Source organism: Marmota monax, unplaced genomic scaffold, assembly GCF_021218885.2.
Source record: "Marmota monax isolate L192 unplaced genomic scaffold, Marmota_monax_Labrador192_F-V1.1 WCK01_AAM20220418_F8-fsc00014, whole genome shotgun sequence".
NCBI lineage: Eukaryota > Metazoa > Chordata > Mammalia > Rodentia > Sciuridae > Marmota > Marmota monax.
Genome location: NW_026695222.1, coordinates 21,196,594 through 21,215,735, shown reverse-complemented (window position 1 = coordinate 21,215,735; position 19,142 = coordinate 21,196,594). Strand labels below are relative to the sequence as shown.

The 19,142-nt window shown below is 43.7% G+C and overlaps 1 protein-coding gene across 12 annotated transcripts in view; it reads left to right on the top strand.

The window, feature by feature from the left end:
- Positions 1-3,087: 3,087 nt before the first annotated feature.
- Zhx3 (zinc fingers and homeoboxes 3) overlaps positions 3,088-19,142 on the top strand; it is a 144,091-nt gene continuing 128,036 nt past the window's right edge. For 5 of the 12 annotated variants that reach the window (XM_058575645.1, XM_058575639.1, XM_058575642.1 and 2 more), the window contains exon 1: positions 18,851-19,126. The gene's annotated coding sequence lies outside the window, so the exon portion shown is untranslated. Of the gene's footprint in view, positions 3,117-18,658; positions 18,777-18,850; positions 19,127-19,142 lie in introns of those variants that run through there. The other 7 variants (XM_046433148.2, XM_058575643.1, XM_058575641.1 and 4 more) reach the window with 5 other exon arrangements.

Sequence of the window (19,142 nt, the reverse complement as noted above, 5' to 3'; positions counted from 1 at the left end):
CAGATATCTATCTGATGATGGCAGGGCTCTAGAGTAATGAGCCCAGGCAAAACAGAGGACTCAAAAGCTTCCAGAAATAAAGGAGTAAGCACGAGGGGCAGGGCAGGGGTGGGGGCAAAGGTCTGGCCAGTGGAGGCCTATGCCTGAGCTATCTGCCCTTCAGAGGACAAAAGGGCTAGAGTAGGAAAGGAAGGTGGTAGCTCAGCTTTTTCTAGTAGTTTCTCAACTTCAGCAAGACTGCCATTTGGAGCCAGAGATTCTTTGTTGTGGGGAACTGTGCATCGAAGGATATTGTGCAGCACCCCTGATCTCTACCCATTAGATATTAGTATTATTTCCTCTTCCGCACTCCCCATTGTGACAACCAAATTCTCTCCTGACATTGTTAAATGTCTCCAGGGTGGGGGTGGGGGCAAAAATCGCACCAGATGAGAAGCACTGGTCTAGTAGAAAAGAGTATTTTCAGGCAAGTAACTTGCTGGCCTTAGTTTCCCTCCTCTGAAAAAAAAGCCTCAATTCAGACCCATCTGGGTTTGAATGTCAGGGGCATCTAGAATTTTCTCAACTCTGTTTTCCCCTGTCCCACCAGTGGATGTTCCCCACACCCGCCTGTTTGTTACTTTGGGGGCCTCCTGTGAGCCAAGCCCTGGGTTCCTCCTTTCTGCCTACACCCATCACTGAAGGTACCTTCTTTCCCCAGGACCCAGTTCTGCTTACTTGGTCTTCTCTAGACAAGGAGCTCTGCTTGGCTCCCCTATTTTATCCCCACCCTCAAACTAACATGTCTGAAATCAACCACTTCATCCTCATCCCCTGGAAGCCTGGTCACCTGAATGCTTTTCAGGACTCATTGATTGTCCTTTGATCCAAGCCCTCTGAATCCTATCCCCAGGATGTACGGTTCATCCAGCCCCTCCTTCCTTCTCCTGCTGTCCCAGGCCAAGGCTTTATTACCAGATGGCCTGATCATGGACATTATGGGTAAGGGGCCGTACTGCCTGGGTTCTAATCTCCACTCTGGCACTCACTAGCTGTGGCTTTGGGCAAGACACTTCATTTTCTGAGTCTTAGTTTCAGCCTTTGAAATGGGGATAATATCAGGTGTGAGTAATTGATAGATAATTTGTGTAAAGCTCTGATGTGCAATAAATGCCCACATGTGTCACCTAGCAGAAGTAGCAGCATTTTTTTTTTTTTTGGCAACATGACAGTCCCACTTACCCAGGCTGATCTTGCAGGCATTGCAGTAGGTCAGCTTCTAATACACTAGTTGCAGTTGAGAGCTGATATATTAACTTGCCATTCAAATCCCCATTTTTGTAAAAGGAGCAGGTGCCCCCTCCCCCACAGGCCTCACAGGGTGCCTTAATCAAACCTCAGATCCCACTATGGGAATGTCAACATGCCTTGCAGGGTAGCCAGCAACACAGGGATGCCAACAACTCTACCATGGGGAAGCTAGGAAGAAGCTGCCCTTGGTCTCAGCTCTCAGCCCTCCATGTCTCCCAGATTTGGGTGTGGGAGGATGTGGTTCTCTATCTAGGACCACAGGCAGTAGCACTTCTTCTTCTTCTTCTTTTTTTTTTTTTTTTTTTTTGTGGTGCTAGGGATTGAATCCAGGGCCTTGTGCATGCAAGGCAAGCACTCTACCAACTGAGATATATCCCCAGCCCGGCAGTAGCACCTCTATTGCTCTAAAAGAGAGAAAGTGTCACCCTAGCTCCCTAGATTGCCTCCAGTCTCAAGGCAAGCTGGGTAAGAGTCAGACCGGGCTTTGCAACTTAAGATATTAGGTACCAGAGAGTATGGTGCCCTCTCCAAGGTCACGGTCAGTCTGGGCAAAGCTGGGCCAGCCTTCCTAGGAGGTTTTGGTATCTCCCCTCCAGATTCCATGTTCTCGTTATCTAAGGAGCTCGCAGCTCCTGAGCCAGGGAGAGGGAAGAAGTGAGGACGGACCCACCACCCCTACGCTCCCATCTCAGTGCTAGAAGTGGACTCAAGACCGCAAACATAAAGGAAGAAGATCAAGTGGCGGGGGAGAAGGACAGCGTGGGAGGGGAGAGGGACATATCTTTCCTGGCCCAGATTGGGCCCTACCTGGGAAGCTGCTCACTGGACCTGCTGGACCCGGAGCCGCCGCCTCTACCTGTGCACACAGGCTCAACAGGTAAGTGTCCTCGGTCGGCGCTCACTCGCAGCTTCCGCCTCCTCCTGGACAGGAGAGCCCGGCTCCACCCCTTCCACCAACCAGGTGCGGCCGCGCCCACGCTCCACCCTATCCTGAAAAGACCCGGCCCCGCCCCGTCTCCACGCCCCAGGGAGCCCTTTCTCCTGTAGAGGCTGGGGCGGGGCCAGACTCCAGGATCCGCCCCACTCCCGCTCCACCGCCTGGCCCCGCCCCACGCCTTAGAGTTGCTAGATGGAGAGTCCCTGTGGCCTGCCACTTGCTCAACCGCCAGGAGTGGCTGCAAAGCGGGAACTTTGGCACTTTGCTGACCTAGGTAATCCTGGCTTTTCTTCCAGCTCGTTCTGTGACCTGAGGCGAATTCTTTTCCCGGTGTGAGCCCGTTTTCTGCTTTGTCAAAGCGAAAAGTCACCTTGCAGGATTTTCGAGATTACAAGAAATGACTGTGAGATGCCTGGTTGGCCTGGTGCGCAAATTTCCTGTCCTGGGGCAGCTTTCCCTGAACCCCCTACACCTTCAGTTTAGACAGGACCCTACAGTCATATGCTTATATAGCCCACAGTTGCAATTTCGTATTGGCTTGAATGACTATTTGATTAATGTGAGGTGTGTGTGTGTGTGTGTGTGTGTGTGTGTGTTGCTGGGGCCAGCGCTCTGTCACTGGTCTTCACCCTTAAATGTCTGCCTTTCTATTTAAATTTGAAATTCATGAGAGCACGACACGTTCATACTTACACCCCAACACTCAGTACAGTTCCTGATTTACAACAGGCAACTCCTAATCCTTCTTTCCATTCATTCCATACACCCGTTGAAGGACAGTAGGCTCAATACCGCCACTGACCAGCAGAGGGCAGACGGTGACCGACCTTCTCAGCAGCTGAGCTCCCTTTCCACTTGCAGGAGTCGCGGGGTGGACAGGTGAGTCCAGGTGAGTGCCCAGGTAGGCTCAGGACCAGAAGATCTGCCAGGTCTTGTGCCACCGGCGAGGCCTGGGCCAGGAAACGGCTTTTCCCTTGGCATCTGTGGTTCGTGAGCTTGTCTGGATCAAAGACCTCTAGGACAACCTGTGCATATGTATGACCCTTGCAAAGAAGATGCTCTGAAAAGTATCAGGGAAGGACTTTAAAGAGCAAGGGCACTGAGGAAAAGACTTAAGAGGGGTGGGCCTGCAATGGCAAAATTCCAGGTGTAGACAAGTACTGGGCAGTGAGAAGTGGAGGGCTGCTGCCACTATTCTGTGACATAAGGTGACAGAACTTCTTATTTGAAAGTTGTTTTCATTGTATTGAGTATTAGTCCTGAACCCAGGGAGTGTCTGGCTGCTATCACAGAAGAGCCTTGTTGGGATAGAGCAACCTTAAGGTAGCCAGGGGGTCAGTGTCATGCCATAAACATGTCCCTGGCAGCAATATATATATATAGAATCATTATATATGACAGAAAAACCTTGATGCATCAGGAATTTCTCAAAGAAATCTGAGAAGGAAAGAGGGAGAGTTTATTGGTTGGGGCTACAGATGCTAATCTACCTTTGCTTGTTTGTTTGTTAATCTACCTTTTTTGAGGCTCTGTTTCATCTGTAAAATGGTATAAAAGTTACCATGCAAAATTTTACTGTGAGGATTTACAAGGTGAACTAAATCGATGATTTTCAATCTTGACTGCAGTTGGAATCACAAGTTGTGCCCTTGACAAAGAAGGATGCCCTGGCTACTGGGATTTTAAAAACTCCCATGGTGGTTGTATGTGTAGCCAAATATGACAATGAACTAAATAAAATGCTGAACATAGTACAGGACATAGTAGTCATTCAGTAATGTTTATCATGTTTAAAAGAAAATCTTTTAGAGACAGGGTTTCACTATGTTCCCAGTCTGGCCTGGAACTCCTGGGTTCAAGTGATCTTGCTACATTAGCCTCCCAAGTAGCTGGGACTACAGGCCACACCACCACTTTAGGGTTATTTCCCCTTTTCTTTTTCAGTACTGGGTATTGAACTCAGGGATGCTCTGCCACTGAACTATACCCCCAGCCCTTTTAAAATTTTATTTTGAGACAGGGTCTTGCTAAATTGTCCAGGTTGACCTTGAGCTTGCAATCCTTCTGTCTCAGCCTTCCCAGTAGCTGGGAGTATAGGCTGCCCCACCACACCTGTTTTCTCTCATTTTTAAAGATGGAGCACAAATTGTTTCCATTGTTCTTTGTTAAGGGAAAAAAAATTGATATAAAGGTTGTTGCAGAAATTGGATTTCCGACAGGCTTGTTTTCGGAACTGTGAATCATCTGGGATTTGGTAATTATGGAGGGAGGGTGAAGGGTGCAGAGAGGCAGCCTCTGGTAGTATGACTTGTCCTAATGCGCAGCTGAGCTGAAGGAGAGAGTGACTGTCTCGCTCTAGTTTGCAGTTTATATCACCATCTCTGCACGTGTATCATGGGTGCTGCGTTTGTTCATTTCTGAGGTTAAGGGTGAAGAACATTTTCCCCTTCCCCTGAGTTTATGCACTAGGTTGGCCTGTACCACCAATGGTTGCTGGTTTCTTATTGATCCTAGAGCAGAGGTGGCAGGTCCTTTTTTATGGAATTTGGTGGCCTGTCCACTTGGTTCATTCACAGATCCAGCGATTATTTACTGTGCCCTGCTACTTTTTTTTCTGGATGACCCTGGCATGAGGTGAGTGGACCCTCTCACCCAGGCCTGCAGCTGTGATCATGTGTCATGAGCATTAAGACTGGCTTCCAGGAGTGCTCCTCAGCCCCTCCTGGTGGCCTCATTAAAGGTGGGAATAGATAATGGGAATGTGGGTTGGCTCTGTCTCCCTAGCATGCAGGCTAGGGGTTTGGGGGATATTCAACTAGTATTGGGCTAGGATTGCCAGATTTAGCAAATAAAAATAAAGAACACCAGTTAAATTTGAATTTCAGATACATGATAAATGTCTTTCAGTATAAGTATGTCCCATGCAATATCTGGGACATCTTGATATTAACAAGTTGTGATTCATTATTTATCTGAAATTCAGATTTAACTGGGTATCCTTTATTTTTTACTTGTTAAAATGGGCAACCCTATGTCTAGTCAAAAGCCAACTCTCCAGCACATGGAACTTGCTGCTGGCAATAGCTTCTTGTCCAGTATCACCACATTCTGTTTCTATCTGTCATTGGACAGCCCCAGAACTATACGTGGCTCCCAGCTGCTTCCACAGTGCAGCTGGGACTCTGTGACTGCTGTGCTGGGCCTTACCTCTTTCTGCCAGCTCAGCTGACCTGCTTGGACCCTTTCCCCCTTCTTCTCCTTGTCCATGTTTTCCCTACTTGGCATGTCTCCTGTCCACTCCCAGGAGAAATGACTAATGCTAACTGAGCACCTACTGGGTGCAGGCACATGCTGAATTCTTTAGCTGCCTTGTCTCATTGGATTCTCACCACAGAGGGGGATGGTAATTATCCCATTTACAATTGTAAAAACAGATCCTCTAAAAGAAGTGATTTATTTTATTTTATTTTATTTTTTGCAGTGCTGGGGATCAAACAGGCTTCACAAATGATAGGCAAGTGCTCTACCACTGAGCTGCTGTCCTAACCTTGATAATTCTTTAAGTGTGGTCCCTGGACCAACAGCAATAGGAGCACCTGGTTAGGAATATAAATTCTCAGGCCCCACTTTCTCGGAATCAGAAACTTTGGGGGTGTGGCCAGCAGTCTGTCTTCGTCTCTATTCCTTCCCCATGTACCCTCAGGTGTTTCTGATGCTCACTGTAGTCTGAGAACTGCTGCTCTCAGAGATAAAGAGATAAAGTCTCTCACTGGAACAGAGGAATAGAGTGTGGCACAGACAACCAGGTAGGTGGTTTATGATTTTACTGATATCATGTCTGCGCCTGGGTCCCCTGTTCAAAAGAGTCTGGCCCTGGGCTTCTGGCCTGTTTGCTTTTGCTATACTAGTGAGGTCACCGAGGTCTTCTTCTCCCACAGTGACCTGCCCTCCAGCCAGGATCTCCTGGCTCTCTTCTTAGTCTCCTGCCCTCTAGCCAGGAGATGTGCTTTTAGGGACCAGCCCTGATGTGATCAGGGATCTCCTAGCTGGAGGGCAGGAGTCCTCTGTTGCCATCCCCCATACCTGCCAAAGAAGCCTTTTGTGCTGGGAGAGAACTTATCCTGGTTAGATGTGATCAGGTATCTCCTGGCTGGAGGGCAAGAGACTTCTGTTGCCATCCCCCATACGTGCTCAAGAAGCCTTTGGTGCTGGGAGAAGACTAACTCATCCTGGTCAGATTGCCTGGCAGTGTGGCTTTGGCTGGGCAGTTCCAGGCTCTAAAAGACTGTTCCCACCCTTCCCAGAAAGACATCAGATTGCTGAGTCTTTTTGGAACTTGTTTGTGATTTCTAGTCTAGAAAGGAATACTGAAAGATCATTAACCAGTATATAAAGTAGAGCTTTCTGTGTCCTAAAAATTCCTTTGGGACTTAACCATGTGCCCCATGGATTGACCCTCAGCAAGGGGACTTCCTATTATTGTTTACCTTCTTTCCATCACCCCCACATGTCTAATTATGCTTCACAACTCAAAGAGGGTCTAGAAATGTTGTTTAGGGAAGATCTATTTATGCTGGGCTATGAGACCAGACCTGTATAAACAGGGTATGCATAGGAGAGGAATAAGCAGGATCCATAGGTAGAAGTGGTGAGTGAAGGCATGGTGCTGGAAAGAGAAAGTAAATGCAGAGATAGATCACCTTGAATGTGGGCACAACCTTGGCCATTGGGCAAAACCATGGACAAGAACAAACGCTTTGGGAGCAGAGTGTAAATTGCATGATTGAATGGTATCATATCCTTCACGCAGCATTGCATTTTCCAAAAGGCACAACTATCTTTCCAAAAATACTTCTAGGCGCCTTTAATTTTTTTTCCAAAGTCTTCTCTTAACTCTTACTTAAATCATTCTGAAATTCCTGCCCTATTAATGTCCTTTTCCAACCCAATGTTGCCAGATCTCATCTGTCAATGCTTGGTGCAATTTTAGCTGTTCTCCGGTGTCACTTTCATTAGCTTCATAAAATTCTACCTCTTTGGCAAGATTTGCAGTTTTATTTTACACTCTACTTGCATTGTATAATTAGAGGTCAAAGCCATCTGACAGCAGGATGCTATTAAAACCAAAGTCAATTCCTATAACTTTTCTGCTCAAGACCCTCCAGTGGCTCCCAAGCACCCCCCCACTCATAGCCCCCACTTCTTGTCCTTCTCTCCCACTGTGCTCCCCTCTTTTGCTCTGCAGCCATGCTCACCTGCCTCCTCTATACTGGTGCTTCCTCTCTCCAGGATGCTCTTTCCCCAGATACCCTTGTGGCTGGCTCCTCACCAACCTTCCCATGAAGTCTACCCGGTGCTCCCAGCCACCTTGCCCTGCCCTCGTCCTTTCCAGCAGTACACAGCACCTCCTCACTTGCTGTCTTGACGATGTCTTGTGTGTGTGTCTTTCTCTCTCCACAAGAATGCAGGCCCATGAGGACCAGACGCTTGATCTGTCCTCACTGATCTATCCCAAGACCTGTGTCTGGCACATAATAAGTCTCCAGTAAAGATTAGGCATTGGATTGCCACATCTTGGATGACCTGTCCTCCACATTGAAATCTCTGTCCCTTGTTGCTGCCACCGGCCTCTTTCTCCAGGACTCTAGACCCTGCTCTAGGGGAACAGGATTTGTTGTCCCATGTTTGTCTGACTCAGAAGGGCCTTCCTAGGATGCCAGTGTTGTGTCCTTACCAAGTCACCAGCATTGTGTGCATGAAATACTAACTTTTTTTTTTTTTTTTAAGGCAAGAGAGTTACAGAGGAAGGAGTAAGGATGAGAGAGACAATGAGAGAAGCAACAGTCAGAGAGGACGAGTGGGGAGAAAATACAGCCACAGTTTTTCCTGGGGTCCCCACCCTGTCAGCTTTCTAAGCCACTCAGAGCAGCAGCCAGCAGCAAGCCAGGGCTGTGCGCCACATATCCTGAGCCGCAAGCCACGTGGCAGAAGCAGGCCCGTTGAGTCATGGGACGCTCAGCAACACAGCTTTGTAGAGTTTGGTGTGTAGAGTATTTTTGTTTTTTACAGTCCAGCTGTCTGTGTAATGACTTCCTTCCCGTGGCCTTGTTCACCGAGGTGTCCCTGAGTGACCAGCTGAGTCACCACATTCCATGCTGCTTAAGACACTGGCCCTAGCACCAAGGACCAGTTTCTTCATTAGGTGGGACCCTAGAAGGCTGCCGAAGCATGCTCAGGAAGACTGAAGGCAGTACCTGTACCCCTCCCCAAAAACATGATGTTAAAGAACAAGTAAAAATAGACAAGAAATTCCATCAGTTACATCACCAGGCAATGGCCACTGTCCTGTGCCACAGCCTGAAGAATTATCTGTCAGCAACCATGAAGTCAATACCAAGTTGAAATGAGGGAAGAACACCAGGAACCAAGGCCCATCCTGTCTTGTCTTTTTGCAGAATGAATTTGAGTTTCCAGAAAACCAAATGAAGAGACTGAGAACTCTCAGAATTCTCTCCCAGTTGGTGAGAATATCAATTTGCTTTGCTCCTGTGTAAAATAAGCAGATAGCTCTTAGTAAAATCCAGTATGCAGTAGGGTGCAGTGGTGCACACCTGTAATCCCAGCAGCTCTGGAGGCTGAGGCAGGAGGATCCTGAGTTCAAAGCTAGCCTCAGAAAAAGCGAGGTGCTAAGCAACTCAGTGAGACCCTGACTCTAAATAAAATACAAAATAGGGCTGGGGATGTGGCTCAGTGGTCGAGTGCCCCTGAGTTCAATCCCTAGTACTCCCCGCCACCCCCCCCCAAAAAAAAACCAAAATAACTAAGTATGCACAGGGTTCAGAGTGGGTGGTTGCACTCCTGGGTATATACCTGAGAAAGTTTGCCTAAGAAGACAAGCAGGAGGTCATTTATTATAGTGTTGTTTTGTGGCTAGGGGAACTGCAGGCTAAGGAAACCTAGGGAATGAGTTAGTAAAACATCGTGGATGTGTATTTTGGAATTCTTCATAGTAGTGTGAAGCCATGAATTAGATGTACTTACAACACAAGTGTTAATTGGGGAAAATAGTAAGAGAGATTAACTAATTTTCCAGCTTTATTGACGTATAATTGATGTAAATAAACCACACATATTTTTCCTTTTTTAAAAATATTTTTAGTTGTAGTTGGACACAATGCCTTTATTTTATTAATTTAGTTTTATGTGGTGCTGAGGATTGAATCAGCACCTTGCACGTGCTAGGTGAGTGCTCTACCACTGAGCCACAACCTAGCCCCAATATTTTTCCATATTTTTATTTTTTAGTTGTAGGTAGACACAATGCCTTTATTTTATTTTTATGTGTTGCTGAGGATTAAATCCAGTGGCCCACGCATGCTAAGCAAGCGCTCTACCTCTGCCACAACCCCAGCCCTATTTTTCCATATTTTTACTGGTGCATTACAATTGTACATAATAGTGGGATTTGTTGTTACATATTCATACATGCACATAATACAAGGATATAATTTGGCTAATATCATTCCTCAGTATTTTCCCTTTCCCTTCTTTCCTCCCACCCCTGGTTCCTTTTCCTCTGCATTGATCTCTCTCCAATTTTCATTAGAGCCCTACCATCTTTTTTTCCTTTTTCCTAACTTTTACATACGAGAGAAAACATACCACCATTCACCTTCAGAGTTTGGCTTTTTTCACTTAACATAATGTTTTCAATTTCTAACCATTTTCCTGACATAATTTTATTCATCTTTGTGACTGATTAAAACGCCATTGTATATGTATATATTCCACATTTTTTAAGGCTGGTTCCATAGTTTCATTCTTGTGAATTGTGCTGCTATAAATGTGGTAATTCACACATATTTAAAGTATACAACCTGAGTTTTGATATACATATGTACCTATGAAACTTGCACCATGATTAAGATAATGAATATACCTATCATCCCCCAAAGTATGAAGTACATCTATAGGTATTAAAATGGACAGATGTTTAACACCTGTTAAAAATTTTAGTGGCATGCATACCATAATCCCACATGTACACAAATAAATAATGTTGAGAAACCCTGAAAAAAATCTGGAAAAATACATATAAAACCTAATTATATTTATTATTGGGAATCTTTCTGAAACTGCCTGGTCCTATTGGTATGTGACTCCTGTCTATCTGGGCATGAGTTTTGCTAATGTCCCTTGTACCTCAGAACTTGCATGTGTCTATTGTCCTGTGTGCCTGACTATATTGTCCTCTGTCTTCGAAATAGAGAGCTATATCCATAACTTCCTTGAGCTCATCCACCTCCAAAATCAATTTCTCCCTTTACCTTTCTAACTAAGAGATATTTCAGCATGGGGTGGTTTTCTGCAAATGGATACAAAATGGTAATTCCCCAACTTGTTATTATGAGACATTTTATTACCACTCTTCTTGTGTTCATAAGTAAAGGAGTGGTGGAAGATTGTGGGGACAGGAACATGTTTAATTTTGTCTGGTCATAAAGTATGTGTTCTTTCATGTCCGGCTTCTTTGGCTTCACAATTTTATTTTTCTTTTTTGTGGTGCTGGGAATTGAACCCAGGGCCTTGTGCATGTGAGACAAGCACTCTACCAACGAGATCTATCCCCAGCCCTGGCTTCACAATCGTTATAAGATTCTTCCATGTTGTTGTGTGCAGCTGAAATTCATTCATTTATGTTGGTGTACATAGCTTTCCCTTAACTGAATATACCACAAGTTATTCATCCTTTTGCTGAGCCTTTGGGTTATTTCTAAGCTGGGGCTATTATAAATAGTGCTGTTACGAACATTCTTGTATATGTTTATATAAGTGTATGTGGCCATGCATTTCTCATGAGTATATATTTCAGAGTAGAATTTCTGGATTATGAGGTATGCCTATGCTTAACAATACAAAATATGACAAACTGTTTTCCAAAATTATTACACAAGTAATAATTTATTACACACTCCTCTCAGCTATGCTTAAGAGCTTTCTTTATACATTCACCAACAGTTCTCACCAATAGATGATACTGTCAGGATTGGAACTTCTAGCCATCTGATGCGTCTGTAGTAGTTGCTCGCTGTAATTCACTTCCTGACTAATGAGGCTAAGCTATTTATAGTTGTGGCTGTTTGGACTTGTGTGTGTGTCAAGAGCTTCTTCTTGCCCATTTTTCTATTGGTCCATCTTTTAATTATTATATGCAGATTATTTATAGTATTTTAAAAATATATTCTGGATGTAAACCTTTTGATAGTTATTTGTATGGCAAATATTTCTCCTCTGTGGTTTGCCTCTTCACTGTCTTAATGATGGCTCCTAATGAACAGAACTGTTAATTGTGAAAATGTCCATTTTACAAACCTTTCTTATGGTTAGGGCTTTTTCTGTCTTCAGGAAACATTCCCTACTTGGAGATCATGAAGATATTATTCTATGTTATCTTCTAAAGTTTTATTGCTTACTTTTCAGGTTTAAGTCCACCAGAAATTGGTTTTGTTGTTCATTGAATCAATGAAGTTAAATTGATACAGGAAATCCTTTCTTCACATTTATTCAATAAATATTGAGTATCTTTTTGTGTCAGGCTGTGTATATATATATGGTTTCACTTTAAGTATTTAGGTCCATAGTTCAAGAAAAGTTGTTTTTTGAATATGGTCTGAGATAGAGTTCCAATGTCATTTTCCCCATGAGGATATTCAATTGGTTCAAAAAAGAATTTATTGAAAAGAGAATTTCTGTTTATTCAAAAGAGAATTTCTGTACACTGTTCTGCAATACTATCTTTGCATTAATGGTTGGGGGTTCTGTCTTTTGTTCACTGTTTTTTTTTTTTTTTTTTTTTGCCTGCCCTTGTACCAATATACCGTCTTAATAATTAGAGCTTTGTTATAAATCTTCTTAGTTAATAGAGAAAACCTTCCCACTTTGTACAGTACTTTGACTGTTCTGTCTTCTATGGTTTCATACAAATATTATAGTAGAATCATCTTGGCAAGTTCTATATGAATATCACCTAGGGTTGTTTTGATTGGAGAGAATGATAGCTTTAAAATATTGAGTCTTTCAATCTATTAACATAGTGTTTGTCTCCATTATTTATTCTTTAATATCTATTAAAATGTTCCTGGTTTCCTTCAGAGAGGTTTTGTCTTTGTCAGATCTGTTATAGGTACCTAGATTTTTGTTGCTGTTAGTTTTTGCTATTTTGAAAAGCACCCTTTAAAAAATCATTTTGTGACTTTGCTGGAATTTAGAAGTAAGGTTGATTTTGATGTATTGATTTTCTGTCAAACAATCTTGCTAAACTGACATTCCAATTTTTATCTAGGTTCATTTGTGGGTTTTTTTCTATATATATATATAGTAATATCTACAAATGGCAGTTTTTGTTATTTCCAATCCATTATGCTATTTTATTTATTGTTATTTTTCATACCAATCCAGACTCCTGTACAATGTGGAACAGAAAGTGATGATGATGGATTATTTTTGTCTCATTCTCAGTTTCAAGGGATAACTTTCATATTTCATCACTGTTTGTGGCATTTCTCATTATTTGGGATATTTACTCCTTTTTAGTTTAAGAAGTTTCTTTTTCATTAATGGAAGTTGTATTTGGTCAAATGTTATATTTGTGTCTACTAAGGTGATCATATAATTTTTTTTCTATTTGTTAATGTAGTGAATTACTTTTTGGATAATCTTAATGTTTGCTTTCCTGGGATAAATGCAATGCTGAACATGGTTTATTTTCATTTTTTGCATATATATTTATGAATGGCACAGGTCTTGAAGTGTTCTATTTCATCCTGTTCTTGTCAGCTGCTTCACAAACTTGCTAACACTTGTTATTAGTTTTTTTAATTTTTAAAAAAAATTTTTTAGTTGTAGATGGACACAACATCTTTATTTATTTTCATGTGGTACTGAGGATCGAACCCAGTGCCTTGCGTGTGTGAGGCAAGTGCTCTACCGCTGAGCTATAGCTCCAACCCCTTGTTACTAGTTTTTTTTTTTTTTAGTTGTAGTTGGACACAATACTTTCATTTTAATTGTTTACTTTTAAGTGGTGCTGAGGATTGAACCCAGGGCCTCGCACATGCTAGGCAAGCACTCTCCTGAGCCACAACCCTAGCCCCTTGTTACTAGTTTTTAACAGTTTTTGAGCATTTGCATTTGTTAAATGTTAAGCCAGTTTATATGTTTGGGATAAGCCACACTTTCTCCTGTTTTGTTATTTATTTTATTTATTGCTGAATTTGTATGTTAACATTTTGTTTAGGATTGTTACATTTATGGGCATAAATATTGGTCTGTGATATTTTTTCTTACCATGTTCTTGACAAGTTATAGAATCCAGATTACACTGACTTTATAAATGAGTTGAGAATTATTTCCTCTTTATTTTTTGAGAGAATTTGTATAAGATAGGTGTCATTTTTAATTTAAGTATTAGTTATAATGTTTCCATTTTATCTTTTTAACCTCTTAAAGTGTGTCCCTTATGAATATCAAATAGTTGAGTCTTGGTTTTTCCTTTGTTTAAATTCAGCATGTCAATTTATTTTTCCTTTTTATTGGACTATTTAGCCCATTCACATTTACTGTCATTACAGAAATGAGTCCAATTTAAGTCTATAATCTTTCTACGTATTATTTATTTGTCCTTATCTGTTTTTCCCCTCAGTTTTTCTTTTTCTTCCTTCTTTTGGATCAGCTATTTTTCACTATTCCATTTTATCTTTCCACTGGATTAATTGTTTTTCAGTAAAATATGCATAATAGAAAATTTACTATATTTATTTATTTATTTTTTAAGTACTGGGGATTGAACTCAGGAGTGCTGTACCACTGAGCTACATCCCAAGCCCTTTTTCATTTTTTATTTTGAAACAGGGTCCTGCTAAGTTCGCGAGGCTGGTCTCCAATTTGCAATCATCCTGCTTCAGCCTCCCAAGCCACTGAGATTACAGATATGCATCATCATGCTCTGCTCATACTAACCATTTTTCAGTGTATGGTTCACTAGTGTTAAGTACACTCACATTGTTGTGCAACCAATCTCCAGAATGGTTTTCATCTTGCAAAACTGAAACTCTACACCCATTAAACAATAAATTCCCATTCTCCCTTCCCCTAACCCCTAGGGAAACTATCACTCATTTTCTAACTCTGTGAACTGGTCTATTCTAGGTACTTTATAGAAATGGAATTATACAATATTTGCTTCTATTTTTTTTTCTTTTTTTGGTACCTGGGATTGAACTCAAGGGTACTTAACCACCGAGCCACATCCCTGCCCCTTCTTGTATTTTGTTTAGAGACAGGGTCTCCCTGAGTTGCTTAGGGCCTTGCTAAGTTGCTGAGGCTGTCTTTGAACTTGCAATCCTCCTGTCTCAGCCTCCAGAGCCACCAAGATTATAGGCATTATTTGCTTTTTTTCTAACTGGCTTATTTAACTTAGCATAATGCCCTCAAAGCTCATCTATGTTGTAGCATGTCAAAATTTCATTCCTTTTCAAGGCCACTGTTTTAGACAGCTTTTTTCTTGCTGTGACTAAAGGATCTGACCAGAACAATTTAGGAAGAAAAGTTTGAGGGCTCACAGTTTCAGAGGTCTTAGTGCACAGAAGGCTGGCTCCATTCCTTGGGGCTCAAAGTGAGGCAGAACATCAGGGTGGAAGAGTGTGGTGGAAGGAATCAGCTCACGTGCTGATCAGGAAGCAGAGAGAGATCACCACTTGCCAAATACAAATATATACCCCAAAGCCACGCCCCAATTCCCCACCTCCTCCAGCCACACCCTACCACTTCAGTTATCACTCGTTAATTCCAATCAGGAGATTAATTCATTGATTAGGTTAAGGCTATAACCCAATCATTTCTTCTCCAAAACTTCTTGCATTTTCTCACACATGAACTTTTGGGGGACTCCTCACACCCAAACCATAACAGCCACCCAATACTATGGTATGTATACACCATATTGTGTTTTCCACTTACCTCTCAATGGAAATTTGGGCCGTTTCCACCTTTTGGCTATAGTGAGCAGCACTGCTATGAATACAGGTATACAAATGTCTCATTGAGATCCTGCTTTGGGCCTCAGAGAGGTGTACTTCTACTCACACTTTATTGGCCAAAGCACATCACATGACCCCTCCTACTTCCAAGCTGTGAGAGAGTACAAATCCTATCATGTGCTACAAGAAAAACATATGGCAACCACCCCCATTTTTTCCCCACTTTTGACTGGGAAAAGGACAACTTCCTGTTTTATTATAACCTAAAAAATGGGCTTCCCTTCTGTGCATAGATTAGGAACTCAATAATTATGCCCTCTGTCACTATCAAATATCTTCCAGAAATGTTGCCACTAAGTGGAAACAGTGGTTTTATGAAGGACTTCTATTAAGATACCTCCTCAACCAGAAACAATTTCCCTTTTTCTGATGGTTATCCATTCCTTGAGCCAGAGTGTCCAGGTGAACTTTGTGACCTGTTAACTGGCCATGATTGTTCTAGGGGGAGGGCACCTGACTCAAGTTGGGTCAATTAGACCCTCTTTTTTTGGAACTTTGGGATGAAATGGTTGGGAAGCTTTAGACTCTTTCCATGTAGTCGGAGTTGTACCATATAGTTGAGAAGAGTTGATAGATACGTTTCTATTGTGTTACCTGGATGCAGAGAAAACAGGCTTGCAGGGAGAGTCACAGTGTCTCCTCTTGTTCTGCTTCCAACCCATACAGAAGCCTAGCTGGGTTTTTACCCTGGGCCTCTGAGAGACCCCTCCACCCAAAAAAGAAAAATCTAAAGTCTCCTTTTATTTTCCTTAAATTGGCCTAGTAGATTACTAGAATTTTCAGCCAGCATACTCCTAACAAATATGTGGTGGTGGTGGTGTGTTCTTTGCCTTTGGACACTGACACAAAATGTTTATAGGTATAGCCCATTCCAGTAAAATAAAAGTCAGGTTGTACTTATATTGCATCTACTATACTTCTGGCAGTTTCTTCTCGGCTTGAGAAAGCTCATGAGAATATGAATGTAAGTTACATTATTATAGGAATCACCTGTAATCTGCTTAACTTGATTTTTCAAACAAAAATTTGTCTACTATGGTGAATATTATTTGGGAAATCCATTCATTCCAACACTGGTATTTCCTCTGTCTGGAGTCCCTTTCTCATTAACTCTTCAGATTCAGCTCCAAATCACCTCCTCTGGGGAACCTTCCCACACTCCTATAAACTGTTAGGTTTGCCCTTCATTCTGCTTCTCAAAGCAGTGGGCACAGCTATCTAGTGTGAAGTACTTTTTTCAGAAGTCTTTCTTTACATGTATGTGTATAATACTGAGTTCTTCAGGGGTTAGAAGAGTGGGTTTATCTCTATTTCCCCCAGTGTGCCTTCATGGAAACAGGTGCTTGGAAAATTTTGTTAAATAATATTAAATTGAATCAACATATTGTATATATGCTCTCATTTGTTAAAATACATATTTATTGAGTACCTGTTCTAGATGTCAGAGATGAGCAAAACAACACTTTGCCCTCAGGGACATCAGAGAAAATACTCACATCATAAAGGAGTAGGAGGAAAAATAAAGCAGGGTGAAAGGACAGCGCGATGGGGGTTGGGGCTTGATATTTTAGTAGTCTAGGAAAGTCTTTCTGGGGAAGTGACTTTTGAGTAGAAATCTGGAGTGAGGGCACATGTCTTCTGAAATCTGGGGGAAGAAATAACAAGGGCAAAGGTGCTGAGGTAATAGTGAGCCTCCATATTCTGAAAGGAGTAGGGAAGGAGGCTAGTGTGGCTGGTTGATGAATGGGAGAGCAGAACGGAAAGAGACACAGTGAAAGGAGTGGGGAAGGGTTACGTGGGAGAAGTCAGATCACACAGGATCTTGGAGATCCTAGAATAAAGGATTTTGGCTTTTTCTCTGAATGATATGGGAAACCACTGGATACTTTGGTGGTGGTGGGGGGCGAGAAACGTGTTTTGACTCAGGTTTTAATAAGATCCCTCAGGCTGTCATGTTGAGAGCAAGGTAGAATCAGGGAGAACAGGTAGGAGACTATTGCAACATTTCATGGAAGAGAAGAAAGAATTTGAAGGGTAGAGCTGACATCTTTGCTAATGGATTACATGTAGATGATAGCAAGAGAGAAGTCAAGGAAGACCACAATGGTTTTAGCCTGTTACTACAAGGCTAGAGTTGACTTAACTGAGGTAGAGAAGATGTGTAAGGAGCAAGTTTGAGTGTTTGGCTCTGGACATGTTAAAGTTTGACACATTGCTCATACGAATAGATTTGTTGGTTTTCTGGATCTGAAGTTCTAATGCAATCTCAATTTAAAATCAGACTTATTTATTGAACACTAAGGTACTGTGTGGAAAGCTTTATATATGCCGTCATTTAATCTTTTCACTTATCCCATTGCTTAGTTACTAATATTGTCCTTCTACAGATGAGAGAGTAACATGTCTAAAGTCACTCAGCCAATTATTAACCAGCCAGATTAATGCAGAGCTGGGATTCCAACGGGGTATGTCAGACTGAAGAGTTCTGTTATTAAGCAAAGACTTCTAAAGGTGGGGACTAAATTTTTGAATATATTTTCCACAAACTTGGGTTTCATAATAAAAAAAAAAGAGCCTGGCACATGTGACAGGAGTTCAGAAAAGTGCCCAATGTCATGCTAGACACACAGGTACTCAGGAGCTATGAAGAAAGAATAGCATTTTTTGAGCCAACGAAGCTGACACTTGGAAGCCCAAGTGTCTGAAGATTTAATAATGTTAAGGAAGCGGTGATCCTAAGTTTGTTTTGGCTATTACGACTTCTAAGAAAAAGAAGATATTAAAAACTGCAGTGAAGCCTTGGTGGGGTAAAAGGAAGACCAATTACCAGGGGATGTTTATTGGGAAGCATTGTACTGGAAAGAGCGAGGGCGGACATGGTCTAGGGCCCCTGCCCAGTCCACACCCTTTTGAAAGCGTAGCCTCGCTTGGCCTTCCTTAGGTGGTCCTCTGGAAAGACCAGGATGTGGAGCACAAAAGCCGGGAACCTCTGAGGCCCGGGCATCCGCCCCCACCCCCTCCTCCCGCGTCTCCCGCGTCTCCCGCTTCTCCAGCCTCCACGCCGCCAAGAGCGGGGCAGGCGTCCGCGCATGCGCCCGGGGTAAGGTCCGCTTCCCGCGACGTCAGGGGGCTCGCGCCCGCTCGAAAGCCCCACCCCCTTGACGCCTGAGGCGACCTGGGCGGGGGGCACCGGACCACGCCCCCAACCGAATCGAGCGGGGCCGAGTGAAGCCGAACGTCTCCGAGCGCCGCCGAGCCGAGCCGAGCCGAGTGGCCCGGAGTCGGTTGGTGCAGCTGCGTCCCCGCCGCTCAGCAGTCCGCGGCTCAGGCGTCGCCGCCGCCGCCTCCGCGGGGCCTGCGCCGGCCGCCCGCCCGCCTGTTGGGAGGGAGGGAGGCCCGCAGCGCCGGGAGTGCGGCCCGGCCGCCGCGGTCGCCGCCGCCGCCGCTGCCAGGTGAGCGTCCGCCGCGGCCCGCCGACCCCGTGTGCCCCGGCGACTGTCAGTACCCGGTGTCTGTGTGTTTCTCTGCCTGTCAGCCTCTGTGTCCGCGCGAGCTCTTTCCCGCCAGGCCTGGCCCCAGCCCGGCCCGCAGGCTAGGTCAGCCCCCTCCGCCCGCTGCCCCCTGTCTTTCTGTCAGCCGCCAGCACCCCCATGCTGGGAGGCTCCGCCCCTTCCCCCCGAAGCCCCGCCCTCGCCCATCTGTCATCACCCCCGGCTCCAGGCTCCGGCGCCCTGGGGTCCCTGGAGTCATTGTGGTCCCAAGGGCCACACAATTGCGAAAGGAGCAGAATGTTTGGTGGCGGGTAAGTGGGGTGTCCG